Source organism: Lissotriton helveticus, chromosome 1_1 (assembly GCF_964261635.1).
Source record: "Lissotriton helveticus chromosome 1_1, aLisHel1.1, whole genome shotgun sequence".
NCBI classification, from domain to species: Eukaryota; Metazoa; Chordata; class Amphibia; order Caudata; family Salamandridae; genus Lissotriton; species Lissotriton helveticus.
The window spans coordinates 1,080,509,954-1,080,517,940 of NC_136057.1; the positions used below are offsets into that span (position 1 = coordinate 1,080,509,954).

The following is a 7,987-nucleotide window of genomic DNA, read 5'->3' on the forward strand; positions in this document are numbered from 1 at the left end:
TAGCTGGAGAGTCCTTGAACCTGACCAGGGCCAAGTCAGACTTTTCCCCAAAAAGGCGGGTTCCATCAAAAGGTAAGTCCATCAAATTGGCCTGGACATCCCAGAGAAGCCAGTTGCATGAAGCCAGGCGTGGTGCCTCAAGGCCATCGTCGTCGAAATAGAGCTGCCGGTATGTAACCTTTACCACAGATTTTTTACAACGCAATACCATTACCACGAATTTTTTACAACGCAAAAACTTTTACAACGCATACTTTTACAACGGATACTATTACAACGCAAGTACTTTTACAACGCATGTACTTTACAACGCATTTTTTGGGTACAGGGGAATTTTAAGTTTTAAGGGCTAGGTTTGGGTTTTTGGGTAAAGGGGTATTGTTAGGGTTCAGGGCTAGGTTTGGGTTTTTGGGTAAAGGGGTATTTTTAGGGTTCAGGGCTAGGTTTGGGTTTTTTGGTAAAAGGGTATTTTTAGGGTTCAGGGCTAGGTTTGGGTTTTTGGGTAAAGAGGTATTTTTAGGGTTCAGGGCTAGGTTTGGGTTTTTGGGTAAAGGGGTATTTTTAGGGTTCAGGGCTAGGTTTGGGTTTTTGGGTAAAAGGGTATTTTTAGGGTTCAGGGCTAGGTTTGGGTTTTTGGGTAAAGGGGTATTTTTAGGGTTCAGGGCTAGGTTTGGGATTTTGGGTAAAGGGGTATTTTTAGGGTTCAGGGCTAGGTTTGGGTAAAGGGGTATTTTTAGGGTTCAGGGCTAGGTTTGGGTTTTGGGGTACAGGGAAAAAATAAATTAAAATTAAAATTAAATTAAAATAAAAATAAAATAAATTATATTATTTTTAATTAATTACATTTTTTAAAATATATTATATACTTACCAATACTTACGTTGTAATGGGATGCGTTGTAAAGGTATATGCGATATAAAAAAATGCGTTGTAATAGTACTTCGTTGTAATAGATCCTGCGTTGTAAAAATTGCGTGGTAAAGGTAGGCGTTGTAAAAGGATGCGTGGTAACGTCATACATCCAGAGCTGCCCAGTGAACTGATCATATAGAAACCACACCGTATGCCTAATTTTGGTGCATCCCTCCTGTCCTTGACAGTTTGGGAGAGCACAGCTCGGGCCTCCACCGGGACTTGTGGCAGGACCTGCGCAACCATCTCCCAAAGCAAGGGGGAGAAAGGGCCCAATAAGCATGCGGTATTCACCAACCACAATGCCATCTTCCTCCCAAATGAGTCCAGTCTCTTGGATTCCCTATCCAGAGGGGCAGAAGGGAATGCACCCTGGGAAGTAGAGGCCTGCACCACCAAACTTTCTGGGGTGGGGGGATGACTGAGGAACTTTGGGTTGCCCAGAGCTGGGCAATGGCGGTGTGCAATGGTCCAATTCACAGGAACCCCTGTGCTAGACTTGGACTTCGGGTTCGACGTCGGGGAAGGTCGCGCCACCAGCATCGAACCGGATCCGGGATCGAATCCCTGAAGCCCCACCGGCACCGTGCCCAAAGCCAACGGCATCAAACCCAATGGGGCCCCATCCGACCCCGAGGGCTCACCAACGGGGTTGTTCCACTCAAATATGCATTGCATTGCCTCATACAAATCTTTCATTTGAGCAGGAGTCGCTCAAGCTCCCGAAAAGGGAGGGAGGCGCAAACTCGACTCTGGCTCCGGCTCTGCAGAACCGTGCCTAGAGCGTCAGTGTTCCTTTCCTCTCTCAACGACGGAAGCCTGTTGAAGTGAAGTCGAAGTCCACTTGCACTTCTTCTTCTTCTTGTGCCTCTTCCCCGAGTGTCCAGATGACCTTGAATGTGAGGAAGAGGACTTGGGGCTCCTTGAGCGATACCGCGACCTCCTCTTTCGCGAACGGGATCGTGACCTCCTTGGAGTCTCGCTAGGCGGTGTCGACTGCCGGGCTGAGCGCAACTTCATCGCCTGCTCCCTCAAGGTGTTCGGAGCCATTGCCTGACAGTCTGAACACGACTTTGAATCGTGGTCAAGACACCCCCATCGCGTAGGTCTGTGATCAGTAACCAACATCATGTGGGAACAAGTGCTGCATTGTTTAAAACCGGTCTTCCTACCAGACATTCCTCGCACACAAAGTCGTACTCAAAAATATCGACAAAAAGTCGAGAAAAAAAGCCTGCCAAAAAGTGGCAGTGGGGTAGCTCTTCCCAGATCGGTGCTTAACTGGCGTGGAAAGAAAAGAACTGACGTCTGCGTGACTGGGTGGCACATAAGTAGGCACTGTGATATAATAACTGATGCTACCGATACCAATTATGTCACCCGGAGTCGAATAGAGCCACCCGACTTTGTGCGCAAGGGGTATTGCTCAGCAAAAGTTTCCAGATCCCGTCTGACGCCTTGGAAATTCAAAGGTAAGGAATCTGCAACTAGAAGTCTCTATCAGATACTTGCTGCAGCTGCGAGGGAGAACTAGGTGACCTAAAACAATTGATACTACGTTGCACCTTTTTTCCAAGAATTTCTGGACGGAGCTCAGTGAAACCATTTTAGAAATTCTACACAAATTGGTCCCCCAACCTAACCTCCATTGCCCTGGGACTCCTCCCTTCCGACATAAAATCTATACTAAGCAAAGAAAAACGCTCATCATGGGATATCCTTGTCTCAACCTGTCTGAAAGCCAATCTCGTGGAATGAAAAGACCTTTCCAAACTCTTGTCCCAGGCCTGGTGGAAATGGGTACAATTCACTGAGGAGCAGACAACTCTAAAAAGACATACTTAAAAACTCTGTCAGGGAAAAAAGATCAAATATGGTCCAAACTGGACACACTTATCTCAAACATGTCTCCAAAGTAGATGCCATTTCCCCCCTCCTCTCCCTCCTCCTTTTCCCCATCACACAACCTGGCCCACCTCCACTCAACCCCATATCCCCCCGTCTCTACCACCTCCTCTACAGCTTTCTTTCTCTCTCTACTCTACTATTCTCACTTTACCTTTCCTCTCACCTCTCTCTTTTTCCACCCATCTTAGGATACTAGCCTGGATAAGTCACCTCATCTCTACTGTACTACTCCTTCACAACACGTCTCTTAGCTCTCCACCACATAAGTATCAAGAGTACTTGCTTTAATACCCTCACGCATAAACAGATACACCTCGATACTTCTCCAGGAAACTCCTTCACCAATGCAGTTGCTAATGCATTCAAGTGTATCAAATATACCCTGCCGCATAATTGTTTCTCAATATTTATAATATTACTCTCTACACATTTGCTTGTATAAAAACCTTAATAAAATGGATATTGAAATTTAAAAAAGCCGGATTGCGTTGCAGAAGCCCTTAAGGACGTGATCTGCAGGAGTGATTTTCTAACCCTGACACAAGGCAATTTTTCAAGTCCCTTCTGGATAGGCGCCAGTTGGCCCCCTTTTGGCCTCTAAAGCAGATTTATTTGGGTGGCAGAATTACTAGATGTCTTTACTTATGCTGTATTAGCCTACTGCCCAGATTAGATTCAGGAACTCTTCAGAATTACGTCTAAAAAAGCTCATTTGAACTAGGCTCAGCTCCTGGAGATCCAAACAGACTGCTCAAATGATCTCAAATACTTCCTCTCTGTGAAGAGGTCAGGGCTGACAGGACTTGCATCTCTAGGTTACGGTCTCTTGTGTCTACAGTTCCATCTTGCTGTCAAGCAGGAACCTCTGTGCTTAATGCACAAGGGTTCCAAATCGCATGTTTCAGGAACGACAACAGATTTCATAGGTCCAACTTGATTGTTGGACCCATCAAATGTGTTGTAGTTCTGCCCATTATATTAAGTGTTAGTGTAGCGGGGACTCTGGCAGAAGTAAGGGCAAACTCAATATTTTTCTTCGGGACATTATGAGTGATCTTCTCATTTTCTTTCAAAGCTTTTACAAGGACAATGCCTAATTAAGACCTCCTAAAGATTCTTATTAACATCCTCAACCAATCCCTGCTGTGCTCTGAGACAAGGGTATGGGATGCAGAATATGACCAAAGGCCACTATACAACTAGTACACAGCATGGGATAACATGGACAGGTTAATTGAGGGCAGAGCACACACAGCCCACTTTGCATGGCCACAAGCCATGCTCAGCACGACCCTGAAGGCAGGGAGCTGGTGCAACGTTTTGTCAAAGGGCGTAGGCGTATGCTTTGGCCAGTTTCAGTGGAGGGCTGTGCCAGGAGAAAGATGTTGGGATTCATAAAGTATTCATTAATAATGCCTCCTCCCTCCCTTCCTCCCAAATTCACAGTATTGTCGAGATCTGGAAGTAGTTACTTACAAATAAAAAGGAAATAGTAAAACTCCCCAGAAAAGACTTCTATTGAAGATATGCTATGGTTAGAATCCAAAACGTAAAAACTACTGAAATGTACAGGTTATTAGCTACTTAACTCACAATGATCCCTATGTATTGCTCAAAACCTCACGAATGAGGTTAAAGACAGCCTCCTCTGTAACATAAGTGGTGGTATGACATATGCCATCAGTCATCACTGATGATACGAATGCCTATTTTTTTCACCATCGACAGCATAGGTCACCATAACAGGGTAATTTCAGTGCTTTTTATAGTTGGGATCATAAAAATATTTATCCTTCAACTGCAGATTCACCGGGGTATATTTTACTTTTTTGTTGTAGGGGTAAGTGGTCGATATCTGTGCCCAATCATAATATACATACGTAATGGCGTATCATGTCTCTGAATATGGTGAAGTATGCAGTCATGCATACTCGAAAAACATTTTTCCGAAGTCATGCTGGGGTGAGTGGGCACAACCCATCCACAACGACGGCTGGGATGATCCCAGATGGGTGTCCATCCCACCAAAAAGTACACTTCTCATTCTCCAAACAGTCTTGGAACAATATGCAGACATTTTTCATACAAAACAAACTTGCAATGACATATGATGAATGAAGCTCTCTATCCCAGGACCCAAACCATAACCCTACACTGGTAACAGCCTGCACTGTGCAGCGTCATACTGTGCCACCACTACCGTGTGTTTTTGTTACATAGTGTTATTGATGGCAGTCAAAAAGGCTCATTTGAATTGTTTATTACAGTTTCTTAAATTGCTATCCTCTATGAAATATATCTTAAATACAATTGACCTTTACTTGGAAAATTGCACACAGATCAGTCAACAGGGCACTCTAGAGGGGCCCCAAAAGTGTAATTTTCCATTAAAATGGCACTCAGAATTTTTTGATGAGTGCAAATGCAATCAATAAGACGAGAACTGTACAGTTGATACCAAGTGGGAGTGATTGACTGAAGAGTGTGGTTGGAGGTCATGCCAAATGGTCACTAACTACTGGGCTCGGCAATCATCATAGTAAGCAGGCAGTGGCAGTTCAGGGTAAATGGTGCAGGGCATACCAAAATAACACACCAATCACCCACTGCGCATAGCCAAAAAAAACTGCCAATACATCTTGTGGGAGGGGAAACTGCAGTTGGCAAAGCTCAAGGCCATGCCATTAGTGACATTATGAGCAGTGCGCTTGGTGTGTTTTGGCCCAACGCTAATTCTACCAGGTAACTTCCAGGCATTTTAGTATGGATTATTATGACACTGAAATAGAAGGTTTACGGGGTTTTGGGAGTTGTTCCTGCTCCATTTCCGACCTCGGAGCGACAGTAAAGGTTCTGAGACGCCAGTTGCAGGTCAGTAGAAATGATCATTTCTGCCAGATCAAAAAGTTACTCTGGTTCCAAAATTCCATTTGTTAGATTCCTCAGATCGCAGGACAGATTTAGGCGTCACTGTGTACAACAAATAAGGATAGTTACTCAGGATCAAGGTGCATGATTGCAACAGTACTCATGGTAAATAGCCTGTAAGGGTATCCAGGTAACCTAACTGAAACTCAGATGTACTATCTCCAAAAAAAGAAGATCTAGAAAGAAACAGAGCTGTGGTCAAAGGTTATCCGGGTTGTTTATGTGCATGATTGAAAGTTTTTTGGCTTGTGATGTCAACCCACATTCAATTTACAAGGTCAGAGATTTACTGATTTTGAAAATATGAGTGAGATCCGTCAATGCCATAAGTTCCCATGACACAAATGTATGAGGTACACTTAGATGCGATTCAACCTTTAAGTCTCAGGAATGTCAGAACCCTGAAGAGGTAAAAGAGCAAATCTCTCTGATCAAAACTCTGCTGCTATAACTCTAAGCCAACTGAAATATAAACGTTTTAAGGATTTGTAAAAGTTTCATCTATTCTGTTGCTGCTATTGTATATTTAATGGTGATTGTGTTATTTTTTGGTAGCAAGTACAGCTAAACAAGTTAGGCCTGGCAAGCTGATCTGTACAGAGATTCCCTCCTACGGGATAACACTGCTGTATTGTTTCCTACGTGATATAGGGATTTGCATCTCTTAGAACATTGGCTTACGATCATTATAGCGATTATGAGCAGCACAATATCCGCTCCCAGTTTTCACAGACAATCGTCAGTCCAATACAGTTCTGAGGACCAACAGCAATCTGTATCGTAAAACCGGATCACAATGGTGAACTTTTGTGGACATTGCATCGCAACAAAGAACACAGCCTCACCCCAATCAATGAACAATTCACCCACAGTACATATCAAATGTTTAGTGCTCGTATTGTGTTTTTTAGCGTGTATTTTCTAAATGTAAGGGATTGTTAAAGTGTTGCTCTTTTAAGTAACAGTTCAGTCCGGTTTAGTGCAGGCGACATAGCTGTTAGAGGGCACATCTCATCTACCCACCATCAGTACTGGTATTTTGGCTGGTAACACTTCTCGGTGTAATATCGTCAAGTTCCTAATTATATTGGTAATAACAAAATTACAAGTCCCATAATGCAAAGTCTTTGTGAATGAAATGCCGACAGTAGCATACTTTACAATGAACATAAATTGTTATTGGTAGTTGCAGAAGTTTGGGGGGGTGAATACTGTTGACAAGTGTAAGAAAAGCTGCAGGCAAATGGACTGGAAGGTCTCTGAACCATCAGTTACGCTCTGATTGTATGGTTGACGCGAATGTACGTTATAAACGCATAAGTGGTGCGCACCTATGATATATATAAATGTACATCAAGAGCATGAGGTGTAAATATCAAATGAAGTGCCACTCCTTTGTTTGTACAAGCTCAGCAGAGCTCTCAAGCTTCCCATGCCTAGTCCTGATGCTATAATGGAATAAACAGAACGACTAGTCCCAGAATGCACAGTAAAATCCTGGCCTGGATGAGCTACTCACACATGGAACCCTGAAACCTAAGAGTTCTGGTTCTGTGCATAAACGAGAGAAACTGTCTGGCATAGGATTGCAGAGACACTGGAGTGGTAAAGTTATTATCAGCCCTTCCTCGGCTTCTGATCGCCCATTGCATTGCGAACCAAGTCGCTGTACACATATATCACAACTTCTAATTTCAATACTTCAGATTCCCAAATCTAGTAATGCATTAAATTCACTGTAGTCATTCATTGGGTAAAAAAGCGTTCTCACATATTACTAAAATTGAACTCCTACTACACATTTCAACCTGTTTGGTGTTCAAGATAAGTCTAGAAATACCGGGCGGTGAGCAAATAAGTAATGCTTCAGTACTTGTACACTCACTCGTTGAGGTTGTTAGCAAGGAAAAGAGTTCCACGCGTGTTTCATCAGCGGCCGCAATAAACAAACGCTTACGTTCAAAAACCTACGTTGAAGTTACAATCCAACAGACCTGCAAGAAGGAGGCTCAGGTGTGTACTCCAGCTTTAATAGTCCTTCCTCTATTTCTTGTCTCCCATTGCCTTGTTTACTCTGTAGTTTTACATTTCACTGCTCAAATGTGACATCAATTGATTCATTTCCTCGTCAGTCTGCGGATGAAGCGGCCCTTTCTCGGTTTCTCTTGTGGTATCTTGTACCTCGTTAATACATATCTCTCAAGTTTGTAATTTCCACACGTGACTATAGCACCTCCGT

General features: G+C 43.4%; 1 protein-coding gene across 1 annotated transcript in view; it reads right to left on the reverse strand.

Moving 5' to 3' along the window:
• The window catches only part of LOC144821249 (protein NEDD1-like), a 478,128-nt gene extending 470,390 nt beyond the window's left edge, over positions 1-7,738 (reverse strand). The window contains exon 1 of the mRNA XM_078678026.1: positions 7,634-7,738. The gene's annotated coding sequence lies outside the window, so the exon portion shown is untranslated. The remainder of the gene's footprint in view (positions 1-7,633) is intronic.
• Between the last annotated feature and the right edge of the window lie 249 nt (positions 7,739-7,987).